The sequence below is a fragment of the Anabrus simplex genome, chromosome 9 (genome assembly GCF_040414725.1).
Source record: "Anabrus simplex isolate iqAnaSimp1 chromosome 9, ASM4041472v1, whole genome shotgun sequence".
Taxonomy (NCBI): Eukaryota; Metazoa; Arthropoda; class Insecta; order Orthoptera; family Tettigoniidae; genus Anabrus; species Anabrus simplex.
Genome location: NC_090273.1, coordinates 121,004,271 through 121,019,058, shown reverse-complemented (window position 1 = coordinate 121,019,058; position 14,788 = coordinate 121,004,271). Strand labels below are relative to the sequence as shown.

General features: G+C 39.5%; 1 protein-coding gene across 3 annotated transcripts in view; it reads right to left on the bottom strand.

The window, feature by feature from the left end:
• The window catches only part of LOC136880952 (formin-2), a 351,200-nt gene that overhangs the window by 262,212 nt on the left and 74,200 nt on the right, over positions 1–14,788 (bottom strand). The gene's annotated exons all lie outside the window — the stretch shown is intronic.

The window sequence follows — 14,788 nt, the reverse complement described above, 5'->3', positions numbered from 1 at the left end:
CTATCGTACTAGTTACACTGGTCAATTTCAACACTTCGTGATGAGGTCAAATTGAAAAGTTGAAAATTGCGCTAACTTTGCAGACCGTATAATTACTGTATCTTCGATCTAAATGAATCAGACTATTGTAAACGCAGTCCAAAGGATAGAGGTAAATGTGGCGAATCGAGTAAGCCCAAGATGTCTGCAGCAAAACATGCCAGAAAGTACCGGCAGCACTTTTACCGCGCCTATGGAGCCAGGGAATTGGGAGTCGGCTGTAGATGACGAAGCGGTCACCGGTGACCTCTCGCATACCATCATCAGTCACCACTGATCTGCATTTAGGGCAGTCGCCCAGGTGACAGTTTCTCTATCTCTTGTTTACCTATTATTTTCTTAAATAACTGCAAAAGAATTTGGAAATTTATTGAACATCTCTCTTAGTAAATTGTTCCAATCCCTAACTCTATAAAATAATATTTGTATTTGTTCCAATCTGTCCTCTTGAATTCCAACTTTATCTTCATATTGTGATCTTTCCTAAAGAAAAAAATTTAAAACACACCACTCAAATGTATTCGTCTACTATGTTATTCCAAACCATCTCTCCACTAACAGCTTGGATCATACCACTTATTACAAGAAATCAGCCTTATTCCCCGTATCAAATCTTATTTACATTACATCAATAAAAGTAACCTTCCACCTGTTTGATACTATATATTTGCTTTAAGCAAATTAATTAATCACATGGAAAGCCGCATCAGCTGCCGCTACTCCAAGGACACAATAGGTTGACGTCATTTCAAGACTTTGGGGAAGCTTTTTCATAACATCAATAATACAGCAATCAGCTTCAGAGGATCCCTTAATAAACAAAAAATCAAGAGTCCCATTTTCACCAAGTTAAATCAAACGACGATACTCACTTCGGAAAACAAGAGCAACTGAAGAGAATAGTTTTTAAATGAAGACATAACATCGACACGAAAAAGTACTTTTCAAACACTTTTTAAAAAATGAACAACTAAGAAAAAACACACACATCAGATATGAACAAAAGTGCTATATACTTAAAAAATGTAACAGCTATGTAAGTGAATAAGAAATTGTTTTAAATTAGGTTAGAAAATAAGCAGATCCATTTTCCCTTCCCACTTTACCGCCCCATTGAACCCTTCCCACCTATTTTAATTCTTCTTCTTTCTTCGTTATGCCCATTCATAGAGCGCGTTTGAACTTGTTAGTTGGTTTGATGGTTTGTGCCTTCTTTTCCTCCCAAAATCTCTTCATGAATGCACTGTGTTGCATCTTGCGTTCTGTCGACCAGTTCCTACCAGTTGTCTTTTTGGGTTTCTCCCTAAATTTATGATTGGCTACTTTTGTTCTAAAAGCTCCACGATTTTCCATGATGTCGTCTGTGATATTTATTTCTTGGAGGTCCGCCTTAGTTTCTTCTAGTCATTTTATTTTGACCTTCTTTGAGTTGATTACTTTGAATAATCTTTTAGTTAGTCTGTCGCTGTTCATTCTGTAGATATGGCCATAGAAATTAAGGCGTCTTTTCCGTACGGCATCAGTAAAACTGTCGGTGAAGGAGTAGAGGTCCGCTGTTCTCTTCTTAATCCACATTCCATTTTCTCTCGTAGGAACATAAATTTACCTGAGAATTTTCCGCTCCTGCTTTTCAATTTCTGTAATTTTTAAATTAGTTTTGTTTTAAGCATAACAAGGGTACTAATTTAAGATGTTTTTGAGAAGATAATTCTACAAAAATTTACCTAAGAAATGTAATGCAACTGAAGATGTTCCTAAGGAATGAAACATGTTCTACAAATAATTAATTTGCTTAAAGCAAATAAATGGTATCAAACAGATGGAAGTTTACCTTTATTCGTTTAATGTCCATACCACGTAGTGAAGCAGCTCGTGTCCTTTCTCCCAAGTCTTCCCAGCCCCAACTTTGCAACATTTTCGTAATGATATTCTTTCGTTGGAACTCACCCAGAATCGTCTTTCGACCGTACCTTTGACTTTCAGAAAGGTTTCTATTGGCGTTCCGTAAAGCTTTGGCCTCGCTGTCAGGGAATGTCAAGAACTTGTCTCCTCCAAAATTTCAAGTGTATATAAAGACAAATGTAATTTAATGGAACTGCTTCATGTGTCTGGGTGTGAGAATGATTGATTGGTAGAGCGATATGAAGTATGTGAGCACAGGAATGATCGAATGAATGATTAGCTACTGTAGAACTAAGAAATGAAGTATATACTGTATGTATATCTTGCACAGTACTACACTCATGTTCAGGAAAACCAGACTACCTTGAAAGACTAGAAATAGGAAGTTCATATTCACAGGACGTGTGCATTAGTAGGCCTGTGTTCTGAAGAAATGATTAGTATTTGAACCTTGTCAGTCCTCAGATTCAAGGTGGTCCTCGGCGCACCACCACCGACTGGTAAAATGTGCCTGCGGCCCTCGTGGTCGTTATAAACCGAAGGTAATGGACCAGTGTGACTTGATCATACGTGCAGTATACCTCGCAGACGTATGCGAGAACCGTACCATCAAATGAATGAGTGTGAAAGAGGGCACATTTTTGGCATGAGAAAACAAGATGCACCCATCCGGGAAATTGCTGCTCGTGTGGGACAAAGTATGTCGGCAGTGCAACTGGTATGTACAGAATGATTCACAGAAGGCCGTAGAACACGACGAGATGGGTCTGGTCGTACCACCCAGACCACCCGCTGAGAAGATCGACACCTCATCTGAATGGCATTGCAGGACAGTTCTGCGTCCTCCTCGGCTCTGGCGCAACAGTGGAACAGTGTAACACATCGTACACTGTCAGGAGAGAGAGTCCGTCGCCGTTTATTACGGTCTGGGTTACCAGCACGTCGTCCACTTCTCCGCTTACCTTTGACTAATGTGCATAAACATGCTAGACTGCAATGGTGTATGGAACGACGTCGCTGCGACAAAAATGGCAGCAGATAGTGTTTTCGGACAAATCCAGGTTCTGTTTGTTTGAAAACGATGGCCGCATTTTGGTTCGCCGCAGACAGGGGGAGAGGCATCACATTGACTGCATTCGCACAAGACATACAGCGCCAACTCAAGGCTTTATGGTGTGGGGTGCTATTGGGCACAACCACAAATCACAGTTGGTGTGTGTTCAGGGCACTGTGACCAGTTTGATCTACGTGAATGGCATCCTGCGACCCGTAGCCATACCCTTTCTGCACGACACCCCAGACGCCATATTTCAGCAGGACAATGCGCGACCACATATTGCTGCACGAACACGTGCCTTTTTGTTGTCACAGGATGTCAGACTGTTGCCCTGGCCCACCCGATCATCGGACTTTCACCAATCGAAAATTTGTGCGATATGGTGAAAGGACGGGTGCGACACTGTCACCCAATGCCAAACACCAAAGATGAACTGCAGAACCAGGTGAATGCAGCATGGATGGCTATACCCCAGGACTCATTCGCGCCTTATACGCGTCGATGCCATCACGCATGGAACAAGTTATCAGTGCCCACGGAGGACCCAGTGCCTACTAGGCAACAGGACACATGCTGAACCTAGGTAACTGAAATGCAAATCGTTTCTGCAGAATATACTATTGAACATGTCCTGTACATATGAACTTCCTCTCTCAAGTCTTTCAAGGTGTTCTGTTTTTTATGAACATCGGTGTATTTAAGTTGTTTGTAAACTATGTAAATATTGCAAATAATATATCATCTTAAGATAGGTCCAGTGGCGTAGATAAGGGGGATATATCTCCCCACGGGGCGCTTGTATTCTTTACATAAATATACACATTTTATAATTTTTACGAAGGTAAAATAATATAATAAACACCTCCATTTGCAAAAACATCCATTTAAAAGGCGTATTATTATTATTATTATTATTATTATTATTATTATTATTATTATTATTATTATTATTATTATTATTATTATTATTATTATTATTAATCATTCAACTTCGCTAATCGGCCAACTAGGGACCACGATAAGCCTCACTTAACATTCTGGCATTTGTTCATTTTTAGCTTGATCCACATCGTCTTCATTAGCTCACTGTGTTTAGCACCAGTTGCCCGTTTTTCGTCCCGGAAAGTTCCAAAACTCTTGATGGCTGCTCTGAAAATATTTCGGTCTTGTGCATCTTCTGCTTGTAGGCCCAGTTCTTTAAGATCTTTCTTGACAGTAACGTACCGTGTCACTGCCGTTTTTGGTTTTGAGTCCAATATACTGAAGATACGTTTCGTCAATCGAGAGTCGATCATCCGTCGTATATGACCGTAGAAGCGAACTCTGCCTTTACGCATTGTGTCCGTGATCTTCTCTATCTTAGAGTACATTTCTTACCTGGATTTTCTAATGTAGATGCCATTTTTGTAGTTTGGACCAAGTATGGTGTGTAGGATCTTTCTTTCTTTCCTCTCTAAATCCGCAAGCAAACATTTCTCGGACAGGATAAGGCATTCAGATGCATACAGTGATACTGGTTTGATGACAGTGTTGTAGTGACGAATTTTTGTGTTCAGGGAAAAGCACTTTTTGTTGTAAATGTTGCGGGTGGTTTGAAAGTGACTTCCATTTTCTTGATTCTTGCTGCTATGGCCTCTTTGTCAAGTCCATTTTGCTGAATCCATTCCCCAAGGTATTTAAATTTACTAACACGGTTTATCGTTCCATATTTGGTGTTTAGTTGTGCCGTATCATCTTTGATATTTGACATTACTTCTGTCTTTTGAAATGAAATTTGTAAACCTTTTTGTTCAGCTACTTCCTTCAACACATTGATCTGTTCTGTTGCACTTTCGAAATTTTCTGCCATAAGGGCTATATCATCAGCGAACGCTAAGCAATCTATTTCCACTCCATTTTTCTTTGTCCCAATCCTTACGGGTGTGTAAAGGTTTCTTTCTTTTAACGTCTTTCGCCACTCCTGTATTACCTTCTCAAGTACGCAGTTGAACAAAAGAGGTGATAGCCCATCTCCCTGTCGAACGCCTGTCTTGGTCTCAAAGGGTTCAGAGAGACATCCTTGGAATTTTACTTTGGATTTGGTATTAGTTAGTGTTGCCCTTATTATCGCCAGCAGTTTCTCATCGACTCCCATTTCTGCAAGGATGTTAAGCAACACATCACGGTCGATGGAGTCGTATGCTTTCGTGAAGTCTACAAATGTAGATACATAGGTTCGACCTCTCAGCATATGGTATCTTATAATGGTTTTTAGGTTAAGTATTTGTTCTGCACTTGATCGGCCTTTCCGAAAACCTGCTTGGTATTCCCCGAGTTTGTGTTCAACTTGCTGTTCTAGTCTTTCAAGGATGGATAGTGACATGATCTTGTAGGCTACTGACAGAAGAGAAATTCCACGGTAATTGTTCACATCTCTTATATTTCCTTTATTGTGTAAAGGATGGATCAAGGCTAGCTTCCAGTCCTCTGGTGGTTTTTCTTTTTCCCATATATCTACAATGGCTTGGTGTAGGATGTCAATTGCTTCTTCCGGGGCATGTTTCCACAGTTCCGCAATCATGGAGTCTTCACCAGGAGCCTTGTTATTTTTCAGTCTCTTTATGTGGCGTTTGATTCATCGCGATTTGGTGGAGAAGATGGCAGGTTCTGGCTCACTGGTTTGTTTGTTTTGATGGGGTTGGCTGGTTTTTCACAGTTTAGAAGGTCGTTAAAATACTTAGCTAAGATTTCACAGTTTTCTTCATTTGATGTTGCAAGAGTTCCATCTTTCCTTAGAAAGCAAAGGGAAGGTGCCTTGTATCCTTGTACCTTCCTTTTAAACTTTCTGAAGTAATCACGGGTCTCACCTCTATGAAAGTCTTGCTCAATCTTGTCCAGTAGTTCCGTTTCATACTTCCGTTTCTCACTGCGTATTATTTTTGCTGTTTTTGTGTTTTGTACATCTTCTAATCTTCTTCTTTTTTCGAGGTGTAATACTTTTTCCATGCATTCATACGATCCCCTAAGGTTTTCTCGCAGTTATCGTTCCACCACGTGTGCTTCTTCCTCTTCTTGATTTCGGCCACTCCTTTTGCAGCTTGTATCATCTGCTTTCTCGTGCTGTTGAAGTCTTTTTCCACTGGTTGGGCATGTTCTTTGAATTCATTCTCACTTTCTCTGAGCTTTTTTTTTTGTCAAAGCGAATTATGGTAGTTTCGTTCTTATTTTTGTTGAGAGGGATTGGCCGAAACTTGATTACTGATACGTAGTGATCTGAGTATGTTTATTCTCTTTTTTACGGTAACGTTCATGATTTCCGGACTGTATCTTCGAGATATAGCAACATGGTCTATTTGGAATTCTCCTATTGTTTTGTTTGAGCATCTGCATGTCATCTGTTTTCTCGGTAAGTGACGAAAGTGTGTTGACATCAGTTGGAGGTTGTGGATATCACATAGTTCAACGAGGCGTTCTCCATTCTTGTTGGTTCTTTAGTGTGCTAGGTAGAGCCCAACAACTTTCCTGTGTTTCCGTTCACGTCCTACCTGTGCATTAAAATCACCCATTAGGATCTTGACGTGGTGTTTCGGGATTTTCGCTAATCTGGCATCCAGGACGTTCTAGACTGTGCATTCCAGATCGTTTTTGTTTTGTGCATTAGTTGGAGCATGTACATTGACCAGCGTATATGTTTTATTTGCACAACGCAGGGATAGTAGGCATAACCTATCATTAACAGCTTCAAAATTTGAGACTGACCTAAGGATTCTGGTGTTGACAGCAGAAGCTGTACCGAAGATAGGGGTGTTTTTCATTACTCTCTTATGGGATCTGCTCTTGAAGACCCGATACACTTCTGACTCAAACGTATCTTCGTCAGTGAAGCGACTTTCTTGCAGAGCCATTACTGCGATTTTATTTTCGTGGAGGGCATTGGTCAGCTGTTTCATCTTAACCAGTTTGTATTAGACTGTTTATGTTGAACGTTGCCAAAAAGACCTTAGATATGGGTTTCAGCTTTCGTGACTGTTCAGGATTTCCAAGACGCTCCGACTAGTTTTTAGCATGATGTTGCATCCCCCCCCCCCCCCAGAATCCGAACGGGATGCATGCGTCACTTGTCGGCGACGGTGGATTTCTTTGAAAAGTTGCCACCTGGGGTATTAACTTCATGTCTTTGTTTTACTATCATGCTTGAGAAGCTTTAGCTTAGCTTGGAGCAAACTGCTCATTCTGAATACAACCAAGGTTGTTAGCCCTGGAGGGCCTCAAGATGTTCTCCGGCTACGGGCAGGCATTTCCTCCTTACCCGAATCGTTATGGTTTTCCCGCCAATACTCGGGTGGCTGATTGCAGTGGTTTCCCACTGGGCGATGGGTTCGCCACATCCCTACGCCAATTATTATTATTATTATTATTATTATTATTATTATTATTATTATTATTATTATTATTATTATTATTATTATTATTTATTCACAAGAAAAAGTCCTATCTACGCCACTGGATAGGTCTAGAGAACATTTTATATGTACATGGGGCTCACCCTTTTTCTCTAGACCTTCCGTATTTCTGAACAGAATTGTGATAAATAGAATATAATAAAGTACTCCCATTCCCCTAGTTCCGGATCGCATGAAACCAGGAAGAGAGCGCTCTTTTATTGCAACTCGTTACTTTTTCCTCTTATATTATTTGACTGTTACTACACTAACTATAATTTGTTTTGTCCTAAACGTTAACAATGCTATATTGTCTAGGACAACATGTATCTTTCCTTGCGTAGAGGCGCGCGGCTGTGAGCTTGCATCCGGGAGATAGTAGGTTCGAATCCCACTATCGGCAGCCCTGAAAATGGTTTTCCGTAGTTTCCCATTTTCACACCAGGCAAATGCTGGGGCTGTACCTTAATTAAGGCCACGGCCGCTTCCTTCCAACTCCCAAGCCTTTCCTATCCCATCGTCGCCATAAGACCTATCTGTGTCGGTGCGACGTAAAGCCCCTAGCAAAAAAAAAAAAAAGTATCTTTCCTTAGCTTATTTAATGCTTACTTTTGTGTCGCAAGTCCTTTTGGAGTATCCTACCATTTACAACATGCCTTACTTAACGGCTGAATTATAAATATAATATAATGACACGACAATACAACAATTTATATATTATTACATTTGGCATAATTTTTGTTATTTTTTGCTATTTGCTTTACGTCGCACCAACAGAGAGAGGTCTTATAGCGACGATCGGATAGGAAAGGCCGAGGAATGGGAAGGAAGCGGCCGTGGCCTTAATGAAGGTACAGCCCCAGCATTTGCCTGGTGTGAAAATGGGAAACCACGGAAAACCATCTTCAGGGCTGCCGACAGTGGGGCTCGAACCCACTATCTCCCGGATGCAAGCTCACAGCTGCGCGACCCTAACCTCACGACCAACTCGCCCTGTAGGCATCATTTTTAACCTATTAGTAATTTTATTCATTATTCTAGGATACGCAGGCCTCTATCCATCTTATCCTCCATTGCTCTCGTTTGCATTTGTTTTGATGTTTTTAACTTCCTTTTTCCACATAGTTTTTAACATACAAAACAAATTTTGCTATTCTCCACGGTGTAATCCACTCTCTTTTTAATATTTTAGCAATTGTATAGAATTCTCTCTCTTTTTTTTTCTATTTTTGTTTTCTATTCACTTCCCAGATATTTAACTCTCAGTGCTTTGGTTGCCATACAAACTCTTAATAGATGCACTTCTTCCATTTCTTCTCCACAGAGTAGACACTGATCTCAGTTATTTCTCTCTCTCTGACTTATTTTTATAAATTCCCATTAGCAAATTGTGGTAAATAAATAATACTAAATCGAGCTGCTTTCCTTTGGATTCTTTTTATCCGGTCCTGGAATCAAGTAATCCTGGTGAAGGTCACATACACTGGAAACCATACTCTATTTGGGGTATTACCAGGGACTTACACGCCCTCTCTTTTACATCCTTCCTACCACCCCTAAATACCCTCATAACCATGAGCAGCGATCTGCACCCTTTATTTACAATCCAGTTTATTTGATTACCCTAATGAAGATCTTTCCTTATATTAACACCTAGGCACTTACAGTGATCCCCACAAGGAACTTTCACCCCATCAACGCAGTAATTAAAACTGCGAGGACTGTCTGACAATCGTGAAGGATGACCAGGCCCTACCTCTCTGAGTAGTGATTTTAGTTGGAGCCTGACAACCCACCACAATATTTCGGTTTCTGCCGTCTGAAAGAAATAAGCCGCAGGGATTATTTACGTTTCCGGAAGAATTTGCTCCGTATCCTCAGGAGAGAACTTCGACCGACCATGTTCTATTAATGACGAGAGGTTAGAATTCAATATTGTTGCTCTATGATGAAGTGGTACTCCCGTGCGTTGCTGGAAGAACATGGCACACACAACATCGACCAGAACGACACACAGAAAACCTCAAAGAAGGAAAGTCGTTCACTTCCGTTTGACAAATGATCAATTCCATCAACATGGAAGGAAATGAAGCATACCGTATCCCTTTGATCTAGAAGGATGTGGTATGCTCCATACCGATACGATATTCCCCATCAACCACTATCAGACCTCAAGGTTCAAAGAAAAAGAGATAGCCTTTTGCTCTTATTTCCGTTTATGAAGGCAGTGGCACACGACACTTCACGATGACTCATAGTTATAGTTCTCGCAATTTCCTCAAACTTTAAGCAGGACCACCGACCGGCTCGCCTGTTGACTAATGGCAGATGGCTTGAATACGGCTATCTGGGGGGTGACTCGACAGTTGACCAATAGAAGATGGCTCTTGACCAATAACTTGCCTGCCTTGTAAAAGAGAGACTCTATATGGACCGCAGTGTGGACTTCAGAGGCCTGCCGGGAGTTAACAAGGAGATTGTGAACATCAGGAAACCATTTACAGAGAAATTAATTAAAGTAAATAAAGTAGGGACTGATCTGCATTTAGGGCAGTCGCCCAGGGGGCAGATTCCCTATCTGTTGTGTTCCTAGCCTCTTCTTAAATGATTGCAAAGATAATGGAAATGTATTGAACATCTCCCTTGGTAAATTATTCCAATCCCTAACTCTCCTTCAGTTGTTTAGATATCATAAAGCCTGTTCCACAGACGTTATCGCTATTCCCACTGTTGATTAAAGTATAATCCTGTAAATCGAACATCTCAATTTCCCGCCATCTAATTTCTTGTAGAGCAGCGATTTCAACATTATACTTTCTTAGTTCCTCTTCTGGTTTTCTGCTTTTCCCTGGCTGGAGTAGGCTTCTCACATTACAAGTCGCTAATACCAATCCATAACCATTTCCTCGCCTAGGTCGTTTATCAATTTTATCCGTCCGGTTTGTTCTTACTCTTTGCGGCTTCTCAACAGTTTTTTATAACGGGATAGAGTTGTCAACCCTATGCCCAACCCCCAACCTGGAGGACCAGGGTATCCGTTTTAGTCTGGCCGTCTTACTAATAAACGGTGTATAACTTTTATACAAGGTTTATACACCATTTACGCGAAATTCGTTACTAATAAACAGTGTATAAGCCTCCTGTGTATACATCTGTTATAGTTATTCACTGAATTGCTTATACAGTCCACGACCCTTGTATAAGCGTTGTATAGCAGCGTGTAGCGGAAAAAAGAAACGAGTGAGCAGTTTATTTTCGTGGTATTTATTGTCGACAGTAATATAATCGTTGTAAAATATTCGACTTAACCATTTAACATTGAACATACGTTGAAAGAATGACGATAACGTTGATGATCTTCACGATATTTTAAACATAGAAGACACACGGCACACCATTCAGAGGTTATGGAAGCTAGGCATCTTCGTAAAGTAAAACACTTTAAAGAGACGGAATGACAATGAATAACTATAAAAGAAATGATGGTTGGGCGTATTTTTGTGTAAAAATGTGTTACAGCTTAATAGACCTTTGATATTGCGAGTTTTATACACTATCTGCCCCTACAAAGATCTTTCTTAATTGAGTACCTACCGTATACAAGAGGACATATTCCTCGAGATAAGAAGTGGCATAACTTGAAAACCATACGTAATATGATTTCCATACTTTGTAGTTGAATACGTAGAAATCTGATGTATAAATACCTAATAGAAACTTTTTTGATCTAACCTTTCGTTTAGCTACAAAACAGGTTTTCCTTTCTCCTGAAAAGTAAGGATTTTGGAATGTGTACCCTTTTCAACTCGGCGATTCAATTACAATTGCTTACGTTTTCCGTACTACCCCAGTTAGGAGCTTTTGATATTTTCTTAAGCTTTTCCATTTCTTTTTTAGCGTCCATTAAACAAGCAAGCTGAAGAAATGTTGATATCAATATAAGTCAATTTCCAGCTGTCTCACGGAATGAATTTGAATAACTATAAAAGAAATGATGGTTGGGCGTATGTTTGTGTAATAAGGTGTTACTGCTTAATAGACTTTAAATTGCGAGTTTATTATACATTATCTGCCTCTACAAAGATCTTAGATCTTTCTCAAATTTGAGTATAAGGGACATATTCCTTGACATAAAAAATGGTATAACTTGAAAACCGTACGTAATATGATTTCCATACTTTGTAGTTGAATACGTAGAAATATGATGTATAAATGCCTAATAGAAACTTTTTTGATCTAACCTTTCGTTTAGCTACAAAACAGGTTTTCCTTTCTCCAGAAAAGTAAGGATTTTGGAATGTGTACCCTTTTCAACTCGCCGATTCAATTACAATTGCTTACGTTTTCCGTACTATCCCAGTTAGGAGCTATTGATCTTTTCTTAAGCCATTCCATTTCTTTTTTCTTTTTGGCGTTCATTACACAAGCAAGCTGAAGAAATGTTGATATCAGTATAAGCGAATTTCCAGCTGTCTCACTTAGTGTTGCCACTGCCTTTTCGATATGCTGTGCTACTGTGCGACTTTCCGGAAAGTTTTGCTCGTAGATAACCAGCAGAAGCGATCATAAAGGCGGTGAACGTGCGAAATACGTCAGTGAACTGCAGGAAGAGATTCCTACTCCTTGGAACGAGTGTATACGTGCTGTGTAGTAATCAACGACATTACGGGTCTTACTAATAAAAAGTCCTTATACCGTTGTTTAACTCTTGTTTAGTTATACAGTGAATAAACCCTGTATAAGCGTTTTACATTTTTCTTACTAATAAACGAGGTATACGCATTGTATTACTACACAGCACGTATACACTCGTTCCAAGGAGTAGGAATATCTTCCTGCAGTTCACTGACGTATTTCGCACGTTCACCGCCTTTATGATCGCTTCTGCTGGTTATCTACGAGCAAAACTTTCCGGAAAGTCGCACAGTAGCACGGCATATCGAAAAGGCAGTGGCAACACTAAGTGAGACAGCTGGAAATTTGCTTATACTCATATCAACATTTCTTCAGCTTGCTTGTGTAATGAACGCCAAAAAAAGAAATGGAATGGCTTAAGAAAAGATCAATAGCTCCTAACTGGGATAGTACAGAAAACGTAAGCAATTGTAATTGAATTGGCGAGTTGAAAAGGGTACACATTCCAAAATCCTTACTTTTCAGGAGAAAGGAAAACCTGTTTTGTAGCTAAACGAAGGGTTAGATCAAAAAAGTTTCTATTAGGCATTTATACATCATATTTCTACGCATTCAACTACAAAGTATGGAAATCATATTACGTACGGTTTTCAAGTTATACTATTTTTTATGTCAAGGAATATTTCCCTTTTTATACTCAAATTACCGAGCTCGATAGCTGCAGTCGCGTAAGTGCGGCCAGTATCCAGTATTCGGGAGATCGTAGGTTCGAATCCCACTGTCGGCAGCCCTGAAAATGGTTTTCCGTGGTTTCCCATTTTCACACCAGATAAATGCTGGGGCTCTACCTTAATTACGGCCACGGCCGCTTCCTTCCCACTCCTAGCCCTTTCCTGTCCCATCGTCGCCGTAAGACCTATCTCTGTCGGTGCGACGTAAAACAACTAGCAATATATATATATATATACTCAAATTTGAGAAAGATCTAAGATCTTTGTAGAGGCAGATAATGTATAATAAACTCGCAATTTAAAGTCTATTAAGCAGTAACACCTTATTACACAAACATACGCCCAACCATCATTTCTTTTATAGTTATTCATTGTCATTCCGTGAGACAGCTGGAAATTGACTTATATTGATATTAACATTTCTTCAGCTTGCTTGTGTAATGGACGCTAAAAAAGCTTAAGAAAATATCAAAAGCTCCTAACTGGGGTAGTACGGAAAACGTCAGCAATTGTAATTGAATCGGCGAGTTGAAAAGGGTACACATTCCAAAATCCTTACTTTTCAGGAGAAAGGAAAACCTGTTTTGTAGCTAAACGAAAGGTTAGATCAAAAAAGTTTCTATTAGGCATTTATACATCACATTTCTACGTATTCAACTACAAAGTATGGAAATCATATCACGTATGGTTTTTACGTTATGCCACTTTTTATCTCGATGAATATGTCCCCTTGTCTACGGTAGGTACTCAATTAAGAAAGCTCTTTGTAGGGGCAGATAGTGTATAATAAACTCGCAATATCAAAGGTCTATTAAGCTGTAACACATTTTTACACAAAAATACGCCCAACCACCATTTCTTTTATAGTTACCCATTGTCATTCCGTCTCTTTAAAGTGTTTTACTTTACGAAGATGTCTAGCTTCCATAACCTCTGAATAGTGTACCGTATGTCTTCTATGTTTAAAATATCGTGAAGATCATCAACGTTATCGTCATTCTTTCAACGTGTGTTCAATGTTAAATGGATAAGTCGAATATTTTACAACGATTATATTACAGTTGACAATAAATACCACGAAAATAAACTGCTCACTCGTTTCTTTTTTTCTGCTACACGCTGCTATACAACGCTTATACAAGGGTCCTGGACTGTATAAGCAATTCAGTGAATAACTATAACAGATGTATACACAGGAGGCTTATACACGGTTTATTAGTAACGAATTTCGCGTAAACGGTGTATAAACCTTGTATAAAAGTTATACACCGTTTATTAGTAAGACGGTAAAGATATATAGACTGCTAAACATACTCGTTACAGCGCCCCTGTCTGAAGCTCAGTGAACTACGGCCGCCATGACAGTTGTAGGCAAGAGAACTTGACACTTTGAGACTGGTCAAGCCGCGTGTCACTTTAGCCTCAGTCGTATTATCAGTTCATGAGTAGATGTGGTTATTTTTGTTGCAAAAATCAAGTCCTATTTAAAAATAGCGAGTCCAGACGTTTTGAAGACACTGTTGACATTAATAATTAAAAGACTTTTAATGAAATAAGCCCACAAAATCTGGCGGCCGTTTGGTTGGAAGAAGATGAACAGTAGTATGTTGTAAAAATACGAGATTTTATTTTTCAAGATGCCCACGTCGTGCGCAGCATTTAACTGCACCAATAGCCATCAGAAAGGGATTAACGTTACATTTCACAAGTATGTATGAACAATTAGGTATTTGCGAATTATTTCAGTATAGGCCTAAACACAATTCCATATCCCATAGGCCATTCTAATCATGACACATTTTTTTCCTTCAAGGTTTCCTTTGAACAATACACCTTTGTTAAAGAAATGGTTGATTGCAGTAAGGAGAGACCATTGGAAGCCAACCAATGCAAGCAGATTATATTCAGATCACTTTATACTTTCAGATTTCAGGTAAAAATTATTATTAGCCTACAGCAATATAAACTCTTATTAGGGGAAAGATGCTTAACTCCTCCAATAT